Source organism: Mytilus trossulus, chromosome 1 (genome assembly GCF_036588685.1).
Source record: "Mytilus trossulus isolate FHL-02 chromosome 1, PNRI_Mtr1.1.1.hap1, whole genome shotgun sequence".
In the NCBI taxonomy this organism is placed as follows: Eukaryota; Metazoa; Mollusca; class Bivalvia; order Mytilida; family Mytilidae; genus Mytilus; species Mytilus trossulus.
The window spans coordinates 57977691-58002594 of NC_086373.1; positions in this window are offsets into that span (position 1 = coordinate 57977691).

Here is a 24904-nt window from a genome sequence, read left to right on the forward strand (position 1 = left end):
CAAGAAATTATCAGTATGACCGGACTGAAAAAGAGAAAAGAATGGAAAGAAAACAAAAAGGCTAAATGATCATGTCCAGTATTTACCAGCAAGAAAAAATACATACTATCAGTAGCTCCTTTATTTGCTTCCATTCAAGGGAATAGCACAACACTATAACTTCTTAAAAGGAAAGAAGCTATGGGATTTACTTTTTATCTCTTTACAGTAACAGTAGAGTTAAGTTCTTAAATTTTGATAAATTGGTCATTGGTCCATATGGAGCAGAGGTAACATGAATCGACTGTCATCACACAGATCCCGTGTTCAAATCTCACAGCCGGAGATGGAAAAATGATGTACTATATTATATGTAACTTAACTTAACTTTAATTTCAATTTCTTAAAGACAACTAACCTACATATTGTTTGTCTTACTGCATTCCCTCAGTTGTTTGCTATATTTCCGTCATACGTGCATGTACAGTTCCTTTGATTATTTTTGTCACTGGGTTGCTGTCTGAATGAGGTTAGCCCCATATCACATTTAATTGTTAATCGCGTAAAATTGTGTTTTTTTTTGAAGCGGAAGAAAAAAATCTGGCAAATTCTTCGTTAAAAAGTGCGACGTTTTTAATAACTGATTTGTATGTTTATGGAGTTGAGGATTAGTAAATGTGCGTCTTTTTGTCAAGCTGTGCTTCAGATTGAAACTTTTTGTTTAATTTTGTAACGTTGTACATCCAATTTTTGTACGTAAAAATTCTAATGTCTTCACTGGGGACTCCAGAGCTGAAACCTTATAACGTTAGTTTAGCAGGGAAGTTACTCTGTAGATATTGGTTTCATGTTTTTGCAAATCGCTTCTTGGAAGCAACATCCTGCTTCTTAAAATATATCATGTTTATTCACTGGCAGAAAGATGCATTCAAACCTTTAATGCACGATACATTGTAGGAAATTTTGCAATTTTTATGTACAGAAAACACCCTTTCCTAGAAACAAAATATATCCTATATCAAAAAGTGTTGTCCTGAAGTTTGTAAACGAGCTTGAACATACTTTTAAAACAAGTCTTACTCTTGGTAATGACTTAAAACAAAAGGTCCGCACGTATCTCTTGGATAATCCTACCCAGGCCTCGTCGTCTTTAACCTGTCACCCATACTCTTCAATCTAATTAAGCATTTTCTTTCTTTTAAGACACACCATTTCTAAATCCATCACACTAAAGGTCTTTACAATTAATCCTTCTTTAACGCATTCTGACAATCAATTTGTTTCAGCAGTTGTTTGTCCAGCGGCCTATATTACAGTCATATTCCATAGAAAAAGTCAATATATGATGCTACAAATCCTTTCGATATAAAACAATAATTTTAATAACGAAAGTACCCTTGTTTCACTTGTCTATTTTCATTTGTGTAAATCGTTTTCTTTTTCATTCTGTAAAATGAAGCTGATACCGAGATGTTGTTCAAAGAATTAAAAAGAAATGACCAAAGTGCATACTTCATTAATTCATGCATTCGCTTCATAAATACAAATATTAGAAGTACAAGAAATTATCAGTTTGACCGGACTGAAAAAGAGAAAAGAATGGAAAGAAAACAAAAAGGCTAAATGATCATGTCCAGTATTTACCAGCAAGAAAAAATACATACTATCAGTAGCTCCTTTATTTGCTTCCATTCAAGGGAATAGCACAACACTATAACTTCTTAAAAGGAAAGAAGCTATGGGATTTACTTTTTATCTCTTTACAGTAACAGTAGAGTTAAGTTCTTAAATTTTGATAAATTGGTCATTGGTCCATATGGAGCAGAGGTAACATGAATCGACTGTCATCACACAGATCCCGTGTTCAAATCTCACAGCCGGAGATGGAAAAATGATGTACTATATTATATGTAACTTAACTTAACTTTAATTTCAATTTCTTAAAGACAACTAACCTACATATTGTTTGTCTTACTGCATTCCCTCAGTTGTTTGCTATATTTCCGTCATACGTGCATGTACAGTTCCTTTGATTATTTTTGTCACTGGGTTGCTGTCTGAATGAGGTTAGCCCCATATCACATTTAATTGTTAATCGCGTAAAATTGTGTTATTTTTGAAGCGGAAGAAAAAAATCTGGCAAATTCTTCGTTAAAAAGTGCGACGTTTTTAATAACTGATTTGTATGTTTATGGAGTTGAGGATTAGTAAATGTGCGTCTTTTTGTCAAGCTGTGCTTCAGATTGAAACTTTTTGTTTAATTTTGTAACGTTGTACATCCAATTTTTGTACGTAAAAATTCTAATGTCTTCACTGGGGACTCCAGAGCTGAAACCTTATAACGTTAGTTTAGCAGGGAAGTTACTCTGTAGATATTGGTTTCATGTTTTTGCAAATCGCTTCTTGGAAGCAACATCCTGCTTCTTAAAATATATCATGTTTATTCACTGGCAGAAAGATGCATTCAAACCTTTAATGCACGATACATTGTAGGAAATTTTGCAATTTTTATGTACAGAAAACACCCTTTCCTAGAAACAAAATATATCCTATATCAAAAAGTGTTGTCCTGAAGTTTGTAAACGAGCTTGAACATACTTTTAAAACAAGTCTTACTCTTGGTAATGACTTAAAACAAAAGGTCCGCACGTATCTCTTGGATAATCCTACCCAGGCCTCGTCCTCTTTAACCTGTCACCCATACTCTTCAATCTAATTAAGCATTTTCTTTCTTTTAAGACACACCATTTCTAAATCCATCACACTAAAGGTCTTTACAATTAATCCTTCTTTAACGCATTCTGACAATCAATTTGTTTCAGCAGTTGTTTGTCCAGCGGCCTATATTACAGTCATATTCCATAGAAAAAGTCAATATATGATGCTACAAATCCTTTCGATATAAAACAATAATTTTAATAACGAAAGTACCCTTGTTTCACTTGTCTATTTTTATTTGTGTAAATCGTTTTCTTTTTCATTCTGTAAAATGAAGCTGATACCGAGATGTTGTTCAAAGAATTAAAAAGAAATGACCAAAGTGCATACTTCATTAATTCATGCATTCGCTTCATAAATACAAATATCAGAAGTACAAGAAATTATCAGTATGACCGGACTGAAAAAGAGAAAAGAATGGAAAGAAAACAAAAAGGCTAAATGATCATGTCCAGTATTTACCAGCAAGAAAAAATACATACTATCAGTAGCTCCTTTATTTGCTTCCATTCAAGGGAATAGCACAACACTATAACTTCTTAAAAGGAAAGAAGCTATGGGATTTACTTTTTATCTCTTTACAGTAACAGTAGAGTTAAGTTCTTAAATTTTGATAAATTGGTCATTGGTCCATATGGAGCAGAGGTAACATGAATCGACTGTCATCACACAGATCCCGTGTTCAAATCTCACAGCCGGAGATGGAAAAATGATGTACTATATTATATGTAACTTAACTTAACTTTAATTTCAATTTCTTAAAGACAACTAACCTACATATTGTTTGTCTTACTGCATTCCCTCAGTTGTTTGCTATATTTCCGTCATACGTGCATGTACAGTTCCTTTGATTATTTTTGTCACTGGGTTGCTGTCTGAATGAGGTTAGCCCCATATCACATTTAATTGTTAATCGCGTAAAATTGTGTTTTTTTTTGAAGCGGAAGAAAAAAATCTGGCAAATTCTTCGTTAAAAAGTGCGACGTTTTTAATAACTGATTTGTATGTTTATGGAGTTGAGGATTAGTAAATGTGCGTCTTTTTGTCAAGCTGTGCTTCAGATTGAAACTTTTTGTTTAATTTTGTAACGTTGTACATCCAATTTTTGTACGTAAAAATTCTAATGTCTTCACTGGGGACTCCAGAGCTGAAACCTTATAACGTTAGTTTAGCAGGGAAGTTACTCTGTAGATACTGGTTTCATGTTTTTGCAAATCGCTTCTTGGAAGCAACATCCTGCTTCTTAAAATATATCATGTTTATTCACTGGCAGAAAGATGCATTCAAACCTTTAATGCACGATACATTGTAGGAAATTTTGCAATTTTTATGTACAGAAAACACCCTTTCCTAGAAACAAAATATATCCTATATCAAAAAGTGTTGTCCTGAAGTTTGTAAACGAGCTTGAACATACTTTTAAAACAAGTCTTACTCTTGGTAATGACTTAAAACAAAAGGTCCGCACGTATCTCTTGGATAATCCTACCCAGGCCTCGTCCTCTTTAACCTGTCACCCATACTCTTCAATCTAATTAAGCATTTTCTTTCTTTTAAGACACACCATTTCTAAATCCATCACACTAAAGGTCTTTACAATTAATCCTTCTTTAACGCATTCTGACAATCAATTTGTTTCAGCAGTTGTTTGTCCAGCGGCCTATATTACAGTCATATTCCATAGAAAAAGTCAATATATGATGCTACAAATCCTTTCGATATAAAACAATAATTTTAATAACGAAAGTACCCTTGTTTCACTTGTCTATTTTCATTTGTGTAAATCGTTTTCTTTTTCATTCTGTAAAATGAAGCTGATACCGAGATGTTGTTCAAAGAATTAAAAAGAAATGACCAAAGTGCATACTTCATTAATTCATGCATTCGCTTCATAAATACAAATATTAGAAGTACAAGAAATTATCAGTTTGACCGGACTGAAAAAGAGAAAAGAATGGAAAGAAAACAAAAAGGCTAAATGATCATGTCCAGTATTTACCAGCAAGAAAAAATACATACTATCAGTAGCTCCTTTATTTGCTTCCATTCAAGGGAATAGCACAACACTATAACTTCTTAAAAGGAAAGAAGCTATGGGATTTACTTTTTATCTCTTTACAGTAACAGTAGAGTTAAGTTCTTAAATTTTGATAAATTGGTCATTGGTCCATATGGAGCAGAGGTAACATGAATCGACTGTCATCACACAGATCCCGTGTTCAAATCTCACAGCCGGAGATGGAAAAATGATGTACTATATTATATGTAACTTAACTTAACTTTAATTTCAATTTCTTAAAGACAACTAACCTACATATTGTTTGTCTTACTGCATTCCCTCAGTTGTTTGCTATATTTCCGTCATACGTGCATGTACAGTTCCTTTGATTATTTTTGTCACTGGGTTGCTGTCTGAATGAGGTTAGCCCCATATCACATTTAATTGTTAATCGCGTAAAATTGTGTTATTTTTGAAGCGGAAGAAAAAAATCTGGCAAATTCTTCGTTAAAAAGTGCGACGTTTTTAATAACTGATTTGTATGTTTATGGAGTTGAGGATTAGTAAATGTGCGTCTTTTTGTCAAGCTGTGCTTCAGATTGAAACTTTTTGTTTAATTTTGTAACGTTGTACATCCAATTTTTGTACGTAAAAATTCTAATGTCTTCACTGGGGACTCCAGAGCTGAAACCTTATAACGTTAGTTTAGCAGGGAAGTTACTCTGTAGATATTGGTTTCATGTTTTTGCAAATCGCTTCTTGGAAGCAACATCCTGCTTCTTAAAATATATCATGTTTATTCACTGGCAGAAAGATGCATTCAAACCTTTAATGCACGATACATTGTAGGAAATTTTGCAATTTTTATGTACAGAAAACACCCTTTCCTAGAAACAAAATATATCCTATATCAAAAAGTGTTGTCCTGAAGTTTGTAAACGAGCTTGAACATACTTTTAAAACAAGTCTTACTCTTGGTAATGACTTAAAACAAAAGGTCCGCACGTATCTCTTGGATAATCCTACCCAGGCCTCGTCCTCTTTAACCTGTCACCCATACTCTTCAATCTAATTAAGCATTTTCTTTCTTTTAAGACACACCATTTCTAAATCCATCACACTAAAGGTCTTTACAATTAATCCTTCTTTAACGCATTCTGACAATCAATTTGTTTCAGCAGTTGTTTGTCCAGCGGCCTATATTACAGTCATATTCCATAGAAAAAGTCAATATATGATGCTACAAATCCTTTCGATATAAAACAATAATTTTAATAACGAAAGTACCCTTGTTTCACTTGTCTATTTTTATTTGTGTAAATCGTTTTCTTTTTCATTCTGTAAAATGAAGCTGATACCGAGATGTTGTTCAAAGAATTAAAAAGAAATGACCAAAGTGCATACTTCATTAATTCATGCATTCGCTTCATAAATACAAATATCAGAAGTACAAGAAATTATCAGTATGACCGGACTGAAAAAGAGAAAAGAATGGAAAGAAAACAAAAAGGCTAAATGATCATGTCCAGTATTTACCAGCAAGAAAAAATACATACTATCAGTAGCTCCTTTATTTGCTTCCATTCAAGGGAATAGCACAACACTATAACTTCTTAAAAGGAAAGAAGCTATGGGATTTACTTTTTATCTCTTTACAGTAACAGTAGAGTTAAGTTCTTAAATTTTGATAAATTGGTCATTGGTCCATATGGAGCAGAGGTAACATGAATCGACTGTCATCACACAGATCCCGTGTTCAAATCTCACAGCCGGAGATGGAAAAATGATGTACTATATTATATGTAACTTAACTTAACTTTAATTTCAATTTCTTAAAGACAACTAACCTACATATTGTTTGTCTTACTGCATTCCCTCAGTTGTTTGCTATATTTCCGTCATACGTGCATGTACAGTTCCTTTGATTATTTTTGTCACTGGGTTGCTGTCTGAATGAGGTTAGCCCCATATCACATTTAATTGTTAATCGCGTAAAATTGTGTTTTTTTTTGAAGCGGAAGAAAAAAATCTGGCAAATTCTTCGTTAAAAAGTGCGACGTTTTTAATAACTGATTTGTATGTTTATGGAGTTGAGGATTAGTAAATGTGCGTCTTTTTGTCAAGCTGTGCTTCAGATTGAAACTTTTTGTTTAATTTTGTAACGTTGTACATCCAATTTTTGTACGTAAAAATTCTAATGTCTTCACTGGGGACTCCAGAGCTGAAACCTTATAACGTTAGTTTAGCAGGGAAGTTACTCTGTAGATACTGGTTTCATGTTTTTGCAAATCGCTTCTTGGAAGCAACATCCTGCTTCTTAAAATATATCATGTTTATTCACTGGCAGAAAGATGCATTCAAACCTTTAATGCACGATACATTGTAGGAAATTTTGCAATTTTTATGTACAGAAAACACCCTTTCCTAGAAACAAAATATATCCTATATCAAAAAGTGTTGTCCTGAAGTTTGTAAACGAGCTTGAACATACTTTTAAAACAAGTCTTACTCTTGGTAATGACTTAAAACAAAAGGTCCGCACGTATCTCTTGGATAATCCTACCCAGGCCTCGTCCTCTTTAACCTGTCACCCATACTCTTCAATCTAATTAAGCATTTTCTTTCTTTTAAGACACACCATTTCTAAATCCATCACACTAAAGGTCTTTACAATTAATCCTTCTTTAACGCATTCTGACAATCAATTTGTTTCAGCAGTTGTTTGTCCAGCGGCCTATATTACAGTCATATTCCATAGAAAAAGTCAATATATGATGCTACAAATCCTTTCGATATAAAACAATAATTTTAATAACGAAAGTACCCTTGTTTCACTTGTCTATTTTTATTTGTGTAAATCGTTTTCTTTTTCATTCTGTAAAATGAAGCTGATACCGAGATGTTGTTCAAAGAATTAAAAAGAAATGACCAAAGTGCATACTTCATTAATTCATGCATTCGCTTCATAAATACAAATATCAGAAGTACAAGAAATTATCAGTATGACCGGACTGAAAAAGAGAAAAGAATGGAAAGAAAACAAAAAGGCTAAATGATCATGTCCAGTATTTACCAGCAAGAAAAAATACATACTATCAGTAGCTCCTTTATTTGCTTCCATTCAAGGGAATAGCACAACACTATAACTTCTTAAAAGGAAAGAAGCTATGGGATTTACTTTTTATCTCTTTACAGTAACAGTAGAGTTAAGTTCTTAAATTTTGATAAATTGGTCATTGGTCCATATGGAGCAGAGGTAACATGAATCGACTGTCATCACACAGATCCCGTGTTCAAATCTCACAGCCGGAGATGGAAAAATGATGTACTATATTATATGTAACTTAACTTAACTTTAATTTCAATTTCTTAAAGACAACTAACCTACATATTGTTTGTCTTACTGCATTCCCTCAGTTGTTTGCTATATTTCCGTCATACGTGCATGTACAGTTCCTTTGATTATTTTTGTCACTGGGTTGCTGTCTGAATGAGGTTAGCCCCATATCACATTTAATTGTTAATCGCGTAAAATTGTGTTATTTTTGAAGCGGAAGAAAAAAATCTGGCAAATTCTTCGTTAAAAAGTGCGACGTTTTTAATAACTGATTTGTATGTTTATGGAGTTGAGGATTAGTAAATGTGCGTCTTTTTGTCAAGCTGTGCTTCAGATTGAAACTTTTTGTTTAATTTTGTAACGTTGTACATCCAATTTTTGTACGTAAAAATTCTAATGTCTTCACTGGGGACTCCAGAGCTGAAACCTTATAACGTTAGTTTAGCAGGGAAGTTACTCTGTAGATACTGGTTTCATGTTTTTGCAAATCGCTTCTTGGAAGCAACATCCTGCTTCTTAAAATATATCATGTTTATTCACTGGCAGAAAGATGCATTCAAACCTTTAATGCACGATACATTGTAGGAAATTTTGCAATTTTTATGTACAGAAAACACCCTTTCCTAGAAACAAAATATATCCTATATCAAAAAGTGTTGTCCTGAAGTTTGTAAACGAGCTTGAAGATACTTTTAAAACAAGTCTTACTCTTGGTAATGACTTAAAACAAAAGGTCCGCACGTATCTCTTGGATAATCCTACCCAGGCCTCGTCCTCTTTAACCTGTCACCCATACTCTTCAATCTAATTAAGCATTTTCTTTCTTTTAAGACACACCATTTCTAAATCCATCACACTAAAGGTCTTTACAATTAATCCTTCTTTAACGCATTCTGACAATCAATTTGTTTCAGCAGTTGTTTGTCCAGCGGCCTATATTACAGTCATATTCCATAGAAAAAGTCAATATATGATGCTACAAATCCTTTCGATATAAAACAATAATTTTAATAACGAAAGTACCCTTGTTTCACTTGTCTATTTTTATTTGTGTAAATCGTTTTCTTTTTCATTCTGTAAAATGAAGCTGATACCGAGATGTTGTTCAAAGAATTAAAAAGAAATGACCAAAGTGCATACTTCATTAATTCATGCATTCGCTTCATAAATACAAATATCAGAAGTACAAGAAATTATCAGTATGACCGGACTGAAAAAGAGAAAAGAATGGAAAGAAAACAAAAAGGCTAAATGATCATGTCCAGTATTTACCAGCAAGAAAAAATACATACTATCAGTAGCTCCTTTATTTGCTTCCATTCAAGGGAATAGCACAACACTATAACTTCTTAAAAGGAAAGAAGCTATGGGATTTACTTTTTATCTCTTTACAGTAACAGTAGAGTTAAGTTCTTAAATTTTGATAAATTGGTCATTGGTCCATATGGAGCAGAGGTAACATGAATCGACTGTCATCACACAGATCCCGTGTTCAAATCTCACAGCCGGAGATGGAAAAATGATGTACTATATTATATGTAACTTAACTTAACTTTAATTTCAATTTCTTAAAGACAACTAACCTACATATTGTTTGTCTTACTGCATTCCCTCAGTTGTTTGCTATATTTCCGTCATACGTGCATGTACAGTTCCTTTGATTATTTTTGTCACTGGGTTGCTGTCTGAATGAGGTTAGCCCCATATCACATTTAATTGTTAATCGCGTAAAATTGTGTTTTTTTTTGAAGCGGAAGAAAAAAATCTGGCAAATTCTTCGTTAAAAAGTGCGACGTTTTTAATAACTGATTTGTATGTTTATGGAGTTGAGGATTAGTAAATGTGCGTCTTTTTGTCAAGCTGTGCTTCAGATTGAAACTTTTTGTTTAATTTTGTAACGTTGTACATCCAATTTTTGTACGTAAAAATTCTAATGTCTTCACTGGGGACTCCAGAGCTGAAACCTTATAACGTTAGTTTAGCAGGGAAGTTACTCTGTAGATACTGGTTTCATGTTTTTGCAAATCGCTTCTTGGAAGCAACATCCTGCTTCTTAAAATATATCATGTTTATTCACTGGCAGAAAGATGCATTCAAACCTTTAATGCACGATACATTGTAGGAAATTTTGCAATTTTTATGTACAGAAAACACCCTTTCCTAGAAACAAAATATATCCTATATCAAAAAGTGTTGTCCTGAAGTTTGTAAACAAGCTTGAACATACTTTTAAAACAAGTCTTACTCTTGGTAATGACTTAAAACAAAAGGTCCGCACGTATCTCTTGGATAATCCTACCCAGGCCTCGTCCTCTTTAACCTGTCACCCATACTCTTCAATCTAATTAAGCATTTTCTTTCTTTTAAGACACACCATTTCTAAATCCATCACACTAAAGGTCTTTACAATTAATCCTTCTTTAACGCATTCTGACAATCAATTTGTTTCAGCAGTTGTTTGTCCAGCGGCCTATATTACAGTCATATTCCATAGAAAAAGTCAATATATGATGCTACAAATCCTTTCGATATAAAACAATAATTTTAATAACGAAAGTACCCTTGTTTCACTTGTCTATTTTTATTTGTGTAAATCGTTTTCTTTTTCATTCTGTAAAATGAAGCTGATACCGAGATGTTGTTCAAAGAATTAAAAAGAAATGACCAAAGTGCATACTTCATTAATTCATGCATTCGCTTCATAAATACAAATATCAGAAGTACAAGAAATTATCAGTATGACCGGACTGAAAAAGAGAAAAGAATGGAAAGAAAACAAAAAGGCTAAATGATCATGTCCAGTATTTACCAGCAAGAAAAAATACATACTATCAGTAGCTCCTTTATTTGCTTCCATTCAAGGGAATAGCACAACACTATAACTTCTTAAAAGGAAAGAAGCTATGGGATTTACTTTTTATCTCTTTACAGTAACAGTAGAGTTAAGTTCTTAAATTTTGATAAATTGGTCATTGGTCCATATGGAGCAGAGGTAACATGAATCGACTGTCATCACACAGATCCCGTGTTCAAATCTCACAGCCGGAGATGGAAAAATGATGTACTATATTATATGTAACTTAACTTAACTTTAATTTCAATTTCTTAAAGACAACTAACCTACATATTGTTTGTCTTACTGCATTCCCTCAGTTGTTTGCTATATTTCCGTCATACGTGCATGTACAGTTCCTTTGATTATTTTTGTCACTGGGTTGCTGTCTGAATGAGGTTAGCCCCATATCACATTTAATTGTTAATCGCGTAAAATTGTGTTTTTTTTTGAAGCGGAAGAAAAAAATCTGGCAAATTCTTCGTTAAAAAGTGCGACGTTTTTAATAACTGATTTGTATGTTTATGGAGTTGAGGATTAGTAAATGTGCGTCTTTTTGTCAAGCTGTGCTTCAGATTGAAACTTTTTGTTTAATTTTGTAACGTTGTACATCCAATTTTTGTACGTAAAAATTCTAATGTCTTCACTGGGGACTCCAGAGCTGAAACCTTATAACGTTAGTTTAGCAGGGAAGTTACTCTGTAGATACTGGTTTCATGTTTTTGCAAATCGCTTCTTGGAAGCAACATCCTGCTTCTTAAAATATATCATGTTTATTCACTGGCAGAAAGATGCATTCAAACCTTTAATGCACGATACATTGTAGGAAATTTTGCAATTTTTATGTACAGAAAACACCCTTTCCTAGAAACAAAATATATCCTATATCAAAAAGTGTTGTCCTGAAGTTTGTAAACAAGCTTGAACATACTTTTAAAACAAGTCTTACTCTTGGTAATGACTTAAAACAAAAGGTCCGCACGTATCTCTTGGATAATCCTACCCAGGCCTCGTCCTCTTTAACCTGTCACCCATACTCTTCAATCTAATTAAGCATTTTCTTTCTTTTAAGACACACCATTTCTAAATCCATCACACTAAAGGTCTTTACAATTAATCCTTCTTTAACGCATTCTGACAATCAATTTGTTTCAGCAGTTGTTTGTCCAGCGGCCTATATTACAGTCATATTCCATAGAAAAAGTCAATATATGATGCTACAAATCCTTTCGATATAAAACAATAATTTTAATAACGAAAGTACCCTTGTTTCACTTGTCTATTTTTATTTGTGTAAATCGTTTTCTTTTTCATTCTGTAAAATGAAGCTGATACCGAGATGTTGTTCAAAGAATTAAAAAGAAATGACCAAAGTGCATACTTCATTAATTCATGCATTCGCTTCATAAATACAAATATCAGAAGTACAAGAAATTATCAGTATGACCGGACTGAAAAAGAGAAAAGAATGGAAAGAAAACAAAAAGGCTAAATGATCATGTCCAGTATTTACCAGCAAGAAAAAATACATACTATCAGTAGCTCCTTTATTTGCTTCCATTCAAGGGAATAGCACAACACTATAACTTCTTAAAAGGAAAGAAGCTATGGGATTTACTTTTTATCTCTTTACAGTAACAGTAGAGTTAAGTTCTTAAATTTTGATAAATTGGTCATTGGTCCATATGGAGCAGAGGTAACATGAATCGACTGTCATCACACAGATCCCGTGTTCAAATCTCACAGCCGGAGATGGAAAAATGATGTACTATATTATATGTAACTTAACTTAACTTTAATTTCAATTTCTTAAAGACAACTAACCTACATATTGTTTGTCTTACTGCATTCCCTCAGTTGTTTGCTATATTTCCGTCATACGTGCATGTACAGTTCCTTTGATTATTTTTGTCACTGGGTTGCTGTCTGAATGAGGTTAGCCCCATATCACATTTAATTGTTAATCGCGTAAAATTGTGTTTTTTTTTGAAGCGGAAGAAAAAAATCTGGCAAATTCTTCGTTAAAAAGTGCGACGTTTTTAATAACTGATTTGTATGTTTATGGAGTTGAGGATTAGTAAATGTGCGTCTTTTTGTCAAGCTGTGCTTCAGATTGAAACTTTTTGTTTAATTTTGTAACGTTGTACATCCAATTTTTGTACGTAAAAATTCTAATGTCTTCACTGGGGACTCCAGAGCTGAAACCTTATAACGTTAGTTTAGCAGGGAAGTTACTCTGTAGATACTGGTTTCATGTTTTTGCAAATCGCTTCTTGGAAGCAACATCCTGCTTCTTAAAATATATCATGTTTATTCACTGGCAGAAAGATGCATTCAAACCTTTAATGCACGATACATTGTAGGAAATTTTGCAATTTTTATGTACAGAAAACACCCTTTCCTAGAAACAAAATATATCCTATATCAAAAAGTGTTGTCCTGAAGTTTGTAAACAAGCTTGAACATACTTTTAAAACAAGTCTTACTCTTGGTAATGACTTAAAACAAAAGGTCCGCACGTATCTCTTGGATAATCCTACCCAGGCCTCGTCCTCTTTAACCTGTCACCCATACTCTTCAATCTAATTAAGCATTTTCTTTCTTTTAAGACACACCATTTCTAAATCCATCACACTAAAGGTCTTTACAATTAATCCTTCTTTAACGCATTCTGACAATCAATTTGTTTCAGCAGTTGTTTGTCCAGCGGCCTATATTACAGTCATATTCCATAGAAAAAGTCAATATATGATGCTACAAATCCTTTCGATATAAAACAATAATTTTAATAACGAAAGTACCCTTGTTTCACTTGTCTATTTTTATTTGTGTAAATCGTTTTCTTTTTCATTCTGTAAAATGAAGCTGATACCGAGATGTTGTTCAAAGAATTAAAAAGAAATGACCAAAGTGCATACTTCATTAATTCATGCATTCGCTTCATAAATACAAATATCAGAAGTACAAGAAATTATCAGTATGACCGGACTGAAAAAGAGAAAAGAATGGAAAGAAAACAAAAAGGCTAAATGATCATGTCCAGTATTTACCAGCAAGAAAAAATACATACTATCAGTAGCTCCTTTATTTGCTTCCATTCAAGGGAATAGCACAACACTATAACTTCTTAAAAGGAAAGAAGCTATGGGATTTACTTTTTATCTCTTTACAGTAACAGTAGAGTTAAGTTCTTAAATTTTGATAAATTGGTCATTGGTCCATATGGAGCAGAGGTAACATGAATCGACTGTCATCACACAGATCCCGTGTTCAAATCTCACAGCCGGAGATGGAAAAATGATGTACTATATTATATGTAACTTAACTTAACTTTAATTTCAATTTCTTAAAGACAACTAACCTACATATTGTTTGTCTTACTGCATTCCCTCAGTTGTTTGCTATATTTCCGTCATACGTGCATGTACAGTTCCTTTGATTATTTTTGTCACTGGGTTGCTGTCTGAATGAGGTTAGCCCCATATCACATTTAATTGTTAATCGCGTAAAATTGTGTTTTTTTTTGAAGCGGAAGAAAAAAATCTGGCAAATTCTTCGTTAAAAAGTGCGACGTTTTTAATAACTGATTTGTATGTTTATGGAGTTGAGGATTAGTAAATGTGCGTCTTTTTGTCAAGCTGTGCTTCAGATTGAAACTTTTTGTTTAATTTTGTAACGTTGTACATCCAATTTTTGTACGTAAAAATTCTAATGTCTTCACTGGGGACTCCAGAGCTGAAACCTTATAACGTTAGTTTAGCAGGGAAGTTACTCTGTAGATACTGGTTTCATGTTTTTGCAAATCGCTTCTTGGAAGCAACATCCTGCTTCTTAAAATATATCATGTTTATTCACTGGCAGAAAGATGCATTCAAACCTTTAATGCACGATACATTGTAGGAAATTTTGCAATTTTTATGTACAGAAAACACCCTTTCCTAGAAACAAAATATATCCTATATCAAAAAGTGTTGTCCTGAAGTTTGTAAACGAGCTTGAACATACTTTTAAAACAAGTCTTACTCTTGGTAATGACTTAAAACAAAAGGTCCGCACGTATCTCTTGGATAATCCTACCCAGGCCTCGTCCTCTTTAACCTGTCACCCATACTCTTCAATCTAATTAAGCATTTTCTTTCTTTTAAGACACACCATTTCTAAATCCATCACACTAAAGGTCTTTACAATTAATCCTTCTTTAACGCATTCTGACAATCAATTTGTTTCAGCAGTTGTTTGTCCAGCGGCCTATATTACAGTCATATTCCATAGAAAAAGTCAATATATGATGCTACAAATCCTTTCGATATAAAACAATAATTTTAATAACGAAAGTACCCTTGTTTCACTTGTCTATTTTTATTTGTGTAAATCGTTTTCTTTTTCATTCTGTAAAATGAAGCTGATACCGAGATGTTGTTCAAAGAATTAAAAAGAAATGACCAAAGTGCATACTTCATTAATTCATGCATTCGCTTCATAAATACAAATATCAGAAGTACAAGAAATTATCAGTATGACCGGACTGAAAAAGAGAAAAGAATGGAAAGAAAACAAAAAGGCTAAATGATCATGTCCAGTATTTACCAGCAAGAAAAAATACATACTATCAGTAGCTCCTTTATTTGCTTCCATTCAAGGGAATAGCACAACACTATAACTTCTTAAAAGGAAAGAAGCTATGGGATTTACTTTTTATCTCTTTACAGTAACAGTAGAGTTAAGTTCTTAAATTTTGATAAATTGGTCATTGGTCCATATGGAGCAGAGGTAACATGAATCGACTGTCATCACACAGATCCCGTGTTCAAATCTCACAGCCGGAGATGGAAAAATGATGTACTATATTATATGTAACTTAACTTAACTTTAATTTCAATTTCTTAAAGACAACTAACCTACATATTGTTTGTCTTACTGCATTCCCTCAGTTGTTTGCTATATTTCCGTCATACGTGCATGTACAGTTCCTTTGATTATTTTTGTCACTGGGTTGCTGTCTGAATGAGGTAAGCCCCATATCACATTTAATTGTTAATCGCGTAAAATTGTGTTTTTTTTTGAAGCGGAAGAAAAAAATCTGGCAAATTCTTCGTTAAAAAGTGCGACGTTTTTAATAACTGATTTGTATGTTTATGGAGTTGAGGATTAGTAAATGTGCGTCTTTTTGTCAAGCTGTGCTTCAGATTGAAACTTTTTGTTTAATTTTGTAACGTTGTACATCCAATTTTTGTACGTAAAAATTCTAATGTCTTCACTGGGGACTCCAGAGCTGAAACCTTATAACGTTAGTTTAGCAGGGAAGTTACTCTGTAGATACTGGTTTCATGTTTTTGCAAATCGCTTCTTGGAAGCAACATCCTGCTTCTTAAAATATATCATGTTTATTCACTGGCAGAAAGATGCATTCAAACCTTTAATGCACGATACATTGTAGGAAATTTTGCAATTTTTATGTACAGAAAACACCCTTTCCTAGAAACAAAATATATCCTATATCAAAAAGTGTTGTCCTGAAGTTTGTAAACGAGCTTGAACATACTTTTAAAACAAGTCTTACTCTTGGTAATGACTTAAAACAAAAGGTCCGCACGTATCTCTTGGATAATCCTACCCAGGCCTCGTCCTCTTTAACCTGTCACCCATACTCTTCAATCTAATTAAGCATTTTCTTTCTTTTAAGACACACCATTTCTAAATCCATCACACTAAAGGTCTTTACAATTAATCCTTCTTTAACGCATTCTGACAATCAATTTGTTTCAGCAGTTGTTTGTCCAGCGGCCTATATTACAGTCATATTCCATAGAAAAAGTCAATATATGATGCTACAAATCCTTTCGATATAAAACAATAATTTTAATAACGAAAGTACCCTTGTTTCACTTGTCTATTTTTATTTGTGTAAATCGTTTTCTTTTTCATTCTGTAAAATGAAGCTGATACCGAGATGTTGTTCAAAGAATTAAAAAGAAATGACCAAAGTGCATACTTCATTAATTCATGCATTCGCTTCATAAATACAAATATTAGAAGTACAAGAAATTATCAGTTTGACCGGACTGAAAAAGAGAAAAGAATGGAAAGAAAACAAAAAGGCTAAATGATCATGTCCAGTATTTACCAGCAAGAAAAAATACATACTATCAGTAGCTCCTTTATTTGCTTCCATTCAAGGGAATAGCACAACACTATAACTTCTTAAAAGGAAAGAAGCTATGGGATTTACTTTTTATCTCTTTACAGTAACAGTAGAGTTAAGTTCTTAAATTTTGATAAATTGGTCATTGGTCCATATGGAGCAGAGGTAACATGAATCGACTGTCATCACACAGATCCCGTGTTCAAATCTCACAGCCGGAGATGGAAAAATGATGTACTATATTATATGTAACTTAACTTAACTTTAATTTCAATTTCTTAAAGACAACTAACCTACATATTGTTTGTCTTACTGCATTCCCTCAGTTGTTTGCTATATTTCCGTCATACGTGCATGTACAGTTCCTTTGATTATTTTTGTCACTGGGTTGCTGTCTGAATGAGGTTAGCCCCATATCACATTTAATTGTTAATCGCGTAAAATTGTGTTATTTTTGAAGCGGAAGAAAAAAATCTGGCAAATTCTTCGTTAAAAAGTGCGACGTTTTTAATAACTGATTTGTATGTTTATGGAGTTGAGGATTAGTAAATGTGCGTCTTTTTGTCAAGCTGTGCTTCAGATTGAAACTTTTTGTTTAATTTTGTAACGTTGTACATCCAATTTTTGTACGTAAAAATTCTAATGTCTTCACTGGGGACTCCAGAGCTGAAACCTTATAACGTTAGTTTAGCAGGGAAGTTACTCTGTAGATATTGGTTTCATGTTTTTGCAAATCGCTTCTTGGAAGCAACATCCTGCTTCTTAAAATATATCATGTTTATTCACTGGCAGAAAGATGCATTCAAACCTTTAATGCACGATACATTGTAGGAAATTTTGCAATTTTTATGTACAGAAAACACCCTTTCCTAGAAACAAAATATATCCTATATCAAAAAGTGTTGTCCTGAAGTTTGTAAACGAGCTTGAACATACTTTTAAAACAAGTCTTACTCTTGGTAATGACTTAAAACAAAAGGTCCGCACGTATCTCTTGGATAATCCTACCCAGGCCTCGTCCTCTTTAACCTGTCACCCATACTCTTCAATCTAATTAAGCATTTTCTTTCTTTTAAGACACACCATTTCTAAATCCATCACACTAAAGGTCTTTACAATTAATCCTTCTTTAACGCATTCTGACAATCAATTTGTTTCAGCAGTTGTTTGTCCAGCGGCCTATATTACAGTCATATTCCATAGAAAAAGTCAATATATGATGCTACAAATCCTTTCGATATAAAACAATAATTTTAATAACGAAAGTACCCTTGTTTCACTTGTCTATTTTTATTTGTGTAAATCGTTTTCTTTTTCATTCTGTAAAATGAAGCTGATACCGAGATGTTGTTCAAAGAATTAAAAAGAAATGACCAAAGTGCATACTTCATTAATTCATGCATTCGCTTCATAAATACAAATATCAGAAGTACAAGAAATTATCAGTATGACCGGACTGAAAAAGAGAAAAGAATGGAAAGAAAACAAAAAGGCTAAATGATCATGTCCAGTATTTACCAGCAAGAAAAAATACATACTATCAGTAGCTCCTTTATTTGCTTCCATTCAAGGGAATAGCACAACACTATAACTTCTTAAAAGGAAAGAAGCTATGGGATTTACTTTTTATCTCTTTACAGTAACAGTAGAGTTAAGTTCTTAAATTTTGATAAATTGGTCATTGGTCCATATGGAGCAGAGGTAACATGAATCGACTGTCATCACACAGATCCCGTGTTCAAATCTCACAGCCGGAGATGGAAAAATGATGTACTATATTATATGTAACTTAACTTAACTTTAATTTCAATTTCTTAAAGACAACTAACCTACATATTGTTTGTCTTACTGCATTCCCTCAGTTGTTTGCTATATTTCCGTCATACGTGCATGTACAGTTCCTTTGATTATTTTTGTCACTGGGTTGCTGTCTGAATGAGGTTAGCCCCATATCACATTTAATTGTTAATCGCGTAAAATTGTGTTTTTTTTTGAAGCGGAAGAAAAAAATCTGGCAAATTCTTCGTTAAAAAGTGCGACGTTTTTAATAACTGATTTGTATGTTTATGGAGTTGAGGATTAGTAAATGTGCGTCTTTTTGTCAAGCTGTGCTTCAGATTGAAACTTTTTGTTTAATTTTGTAACGTTGTACATCCAATTTTTGTACGTAAAAATTCTAATGTCTTCACTGGGGACTCCAGAGCTGAAACCTTATAACGTTTGTTTAGCAGGGAAGTTACTCTGTAGATACTGGTTTCATGTTTTTGCAAATCGCTTCTTGGAAGCAACATCCTGCTTCTTAAAATATATCATGTTTATTCACTGGCAGAAAGATGCATTCAAACCTTTAATGCACGATACATTGTAGGAAATTTTGCAATTTTTATGTACAGAAAACACCCTTTCCTAGAAACAAAATATATCCTATATCAAAAAGTGTTGTCCTGAAGTTTGTAAACGAGCTTGAACATACTTTTAAAACAAGTCTTACTCTTGGTAATGACTTAAAACAAAAGGTCCGCACGTATCTCTTGGATAATCCTACCCAGGCCTCGTCCTCTTTAACCTGTCACCCATACTCTTCAATCTAATTAAGCATTTTCTTTCTTTTAAGACACACCATTTCTAAATCCATCACACTAAAGGTCTTTACAATTAATCCTTCTTTAACGCATTCTGACAATCAATTTGTTTCAGCAGTTGTTTGTCCAGCGGCCTATATTACAGTCATATTCCATAGAAAAAGTCAATATATGATGCTACAAATCCTTTCGATATAAAACAATAATTTTAATAACGAAAGTACCCTTGTTTCACTTGTCTATTTTTATTTGTGTAAATCGTTTTCTTTTTCATTCTGTAAAATGAAGCTGATACCGAGATGTTGTTCAAAGAATTAAAAAGAAATGACCAAAGTGCATACTTCATTAATTCATGCATTCGCTTCATAAATACAAATATCAGAAGTACAAGAAATTATCAGTATGACCGGACTGAAAAAGAGAAAAGAATGGAAAGAAAACAAAAAGGCTAAATGATCATGTCCAGTATTTACCAGCAAGAAAAAATACATACTATCAGTAGCTCCTTTATTTGCTTCCATTCAAGGGAATAGCACAACACTATAACTTCTTAAAAGGAAAGAAGCTATGGGATTTACTTTTTATCGCTTTACAGTAACAGTAGAGTTAAGTTCTTAAATTTTGATAAATTGGTCATTGGTCCATATGGAGCAGAGGTAACATGAATCGACTGTCATCACACAGATCCCGTGTTCAAATCTCACAGCCGGAGATGGAAAAATGATGTACTATATTATATGTAACTTAACTTAACTTTAATTTCAATTTCTTAAAGACAACTAACCTACATATTGTTTGTCTTACTGCATTCCCTCAGTTGTTTGCTATATTTCCGTCATACGTGCATGTACAGTTCCTTTGATTATTTTTGTCACTGGGTTGCTGTCTGAATGAGGTTAGCCCCATATCACATTTAATTGTTAATCGCGTAAAATTGTGTTTTTTTTTGAAGCGGAAGAAAAAAATCTGGCAAATTCTTCGTTAAAAAGTGCGACGTTTTTAATAACTGATTTGTATGTTTATGGAGTTGAGGATTAGTAAATGTGCGTCTTTTTGTCAAGCTGTGCTTCAGATTGAAACTTTTTGTTTAATTTTGTAACGTTGTACATCCAATTTTTGTACGTAAAAATTCTAATGTCTTCACTGGGGACTCCAGAGCTGATACCTTATAACGTTAGTTTAGCAGGGAAGTTACTCTGTAGATATTGGTTTCATGTTTTTGCAAATCGCTTCTTGGAAGCAACATCCTGCTTCTTAAAATATATCATGTTTATTCACTGGCAGAAAGATGCATTCAAACCTTTAATGCACGATACATTGTAGGAAATTTTGCAATTTTTATGTACAGAAAACACCCTTTCCTAGAAACAAAATATATCCTATATCAAAAAGTGTTGTCCTGAAGTTTGTAAACGAGCTTGAACATACTTTTAAAACAAGTCTTACTCTTGGTAATGACTTAAAACAAAAGGTCCGCACGTATCTCTTGGATAATCCTACCCAGGCCTCGTCCTCTTTAACCTGTCACCCATACTCTTCAATCTAATTAAGCATTTTCTTTCTTTTAAGACACACCATTTCTAAATCCATCACACTAAAGGTCTTTACAATTAATCCTTCTTTAACGCATTCTGACAATCAATTTGTTTCAGCAGTTGTTTGTCCAGCGGCCTATATTACAGTCATATTCCATAGAAAAAGTCAATATATGATGCTACAAATCCTTTCGATATAAAACAATAATTTTAATAACGAAAGTACCCTTGTTTCACTTGTCTATTTTTATTTGTGTAAATCGTTTTCTTTTTCATTCTGTAAAATGAAGCTGATACCGAGATGTTGTTCAAAGAATTAAAAAGAAATGACCAAAGTGCATACTTCATTAATTCATGCATTCGCTTCATAAATACAAATATCAGAAGTACAAGAAATTATCAGTATGACCGGACTGAAAAAGAGAAAAGAATGGAAAGAAAACAAAAAGGCTAAATGATCATGTCCAGTATTTACCAGCAAGAAAAAATACATACTATCAGTAGCTCCTTTATTTGCTTCCATTCAAGGGAATAGCACAACACTATAACTTCTTAAAAGGAAAGAAGCTATGGGATTTACTTTTTATCTCTTTACAGTAACAGTAGAGTTAAGTTCTTAAATTTTGATAAATTGGTCATTGGTCCATATGGAGCAGAGGTAACATGAATCGACTGTCATCACACAGATCCCGTGTTCAAATCTCACAGCCGGAGATGGAAAAATGATGTACTATATTATATGTAACTTAACTTAACTTTAATTTCAATTTCTTAAAGACAACTAACCTACATATTGTTTGTCTTACTGCATTCCCTCAGTTGTTTGCTATATTTCCGTCATACGTGCATGTACAGTTCCTTTGATTATTTTTGTCACTGGGTTGCTGTCTGAATGAGGTTAGCCCCATATCACATTTAATTGTTAATCGCGTAAAATTGTGTTTTTTTTTGAAGCGGAAGAAAAAAATCTGGCAAATTCTTCGTTAAAAAGTGCGACGTTTTTAATAACTGATTTGTATGTTTATGGAGTTGAGGATTAGTAAATGTGCGTCTTTTTGTCAAGCTGTGCTTCAGATTGAAACTTTTTGTTTAATTTTGTAACGTTGTACATCCAATTTTTGTACGTAAAAATTCTAATGTCTTCACTGGGGACTCCAGAGCTGAAACCTTATAACGTTAGTTTAGCAGGGAAGTTACTCTGTAGATACTGGTTTCATGTTTTTGCAAATCGCTTCTTGGAAGCAACATCCTGCTTCTTAAAATATATCATGTTTATTCACTGGCAGAAAGATGCATTCAAACCTTTAATGCACGATACATTGTAGGAAATTTTGCAATTTTTATGTACAGAAAACACCCTTTCCTAGAAACAAAATATATCCTATATCAAAAAGTGTTGTCCTGAAGTTTGTAAACGAGCTTGAACATACTTTTAAAACAAGTCTTACTCTTGGTAATGACTTAAAACAAAAGGTCCGCACGTATCTCTTGGATAATCCTACCCAGGCCTCGTCGTCTTTAACCTGTCACCCATACTCTTCAATCTAATTAAGCATTTTCTTTCTTTTAAGACACACCATTTCTAAATCCATCACACTAAAGGTCTTTACAATTAATCCTTCTTTAACGCATTCTGACAATCAATTTGTTTCAGCAGTTGTTTGTCCAGCGGCCTATATTACAGTCATATTCCATAGAAAAAGTCAATATATGATGCTACAAATCCTTTCGATATAAAACAATAATTTTAATAACGAAAGTACCCTTGTTTCACTTGTCTATTTTTATTTGTGTAAATCGTTTTCTTTTTCATTCTGTAAAATGAAGCTGATACCGAGATGTTGTTCAAAGAATTAAAAAGAAATGACCAAAGTGCATACTTCATTAATTCATGCATTCGCTTCATAAACACAAATATCAGAAGTACAAGAAATTATCAGTATGACCGGACTGAAAAAGAGAAAAGAATGGAAAGAAAACAAAAAGGCTAAATGATCATGTCCAGTATTTACCAGCAAGAAAAAATACATACTATCAGTAGCTCCTTTATTTGCTTCCATTCAAGGGAATAGCACAACACTATAACTTCTTAAAAGGAAAGAAGCTATGGGATTTACTTTTTATCTCTTTACAGTAACAGTAGAGTTAAGTTCTTAAATTTTGATAAATTGGTCATTGGTCCATATGGAGCAGAGGTAACATGAATCGACTGTCATCACACAGATCCCGTGTTCAAATCTCACAGCCGGAGATGGAAAAATGATGTACTATATTATATGTAACTTAACTTAACTTTAATTTCAATTTCTTAAAGACAACTAACCTACATATTGTTTGTCTTACTGCATTCCCTCAGTTGTTTGCTATATTTCCGTCATACGTGCATGTACAGTTCCTTTGATTATTTTTGTCACTGGGTTGCTGTCTGAATGAGGTTAGCCCCATATCACATTTAATTGTTAATCGCGTAAAATTGTGGTTTTTTTTGAAGCGGAAGAAAAAAATCTGGCAAATTCTTCGTTAAAAAGTGCGACGTTTTTAATAACTGATTTGTATGTTTATGGAGTTGAGGATTAGTAAATGTGCGTCTTTTTGTCAAGCTGTGCTTCAGATTGAAACTTTTTGTTTAATTTTGTAACGTTGTACATCCAATTTTTGTACGTAAAAATTCTAATGTCTTCACTGGGGACTCCAGAGCTGAAACCTTATAACGTTAGTTTAGCAGGGAAGTTACTCTGTAGATACTGGTTTCATGTTTTTGCAAATCGCTTCTTGGAAGCAACATCCTGCTTCTTAAAATATATCATGTTTATTCACTGGCAGAAAGATGCATTCAAACCTTTAATGCACGATACATTGTAGGAAATTTTGCAATTTTTATGTACAGAAAACACCCTTTCCTAGAAACAAAATATATCCTATATCAAAAAGTGTTGTCCTGAAGTTTGTAAACGAGCTTGAACATACTTTTAAAACAAGTCTTACTCTTGGTAATGACTTAAAACAAAAGGTCCGCACGTATCTCTTGGATAATCCTACCCAGGCCTCGTCGTCTTTAACCTGTCACCCATACTCTTCAATCTAATTAAGCATTTTCTTTCTTTTAAGACACACCATTTCTAAATCCATCACACTAAAGGTCTTTACAATTAATCCTTCTTTAACGCATTCTGACAATCAATTTGTTTCAGCAGTTGTTTGTCCAGCGGCCTATATTACAGTCATATTCCATAGAAAAAGTCAATATATGATGCTACAAATCCTTTCGATATAAAACAATAATTTTAATAACGAAAGTACCCTTGTTTCACTTGTCTATTTTTATTTGTGTAAATCGTTTTCTTTTTCATTCTGTAAAATGAAGCTGATACCGAGATGTTGTTCAAAGAATTAAAAAGAAATGACCAAAGTGCATACTTCATTAATTCATGCATTCGCTTCATAAATACAAATATCAGAAGTACAAGAAATTATCAGTATGACCGGACTGAAAAAGAGAAAAGAATGGAAAGAAAACAAAAAGGCTAAATGATCATGTCCAGTATTTACCAGCAAGAAAAAATACATACTATCAGTAGCTCCTTTATTTGCTTCCATTCAAGGGAATAGCACAACACTATAACTTCTTAAAAGGAAAGAAGCTATGGGATTTACTTTTTATCTCTTTACAGTAACAGTAGAGTTAAGTTCTTAAATTTTGATAAATTGGTCATTGGTCCATATGGAGCAGAGGTAACATGAATCGACTGTCATCACACAGATCCCGTGTTCAAATCTCA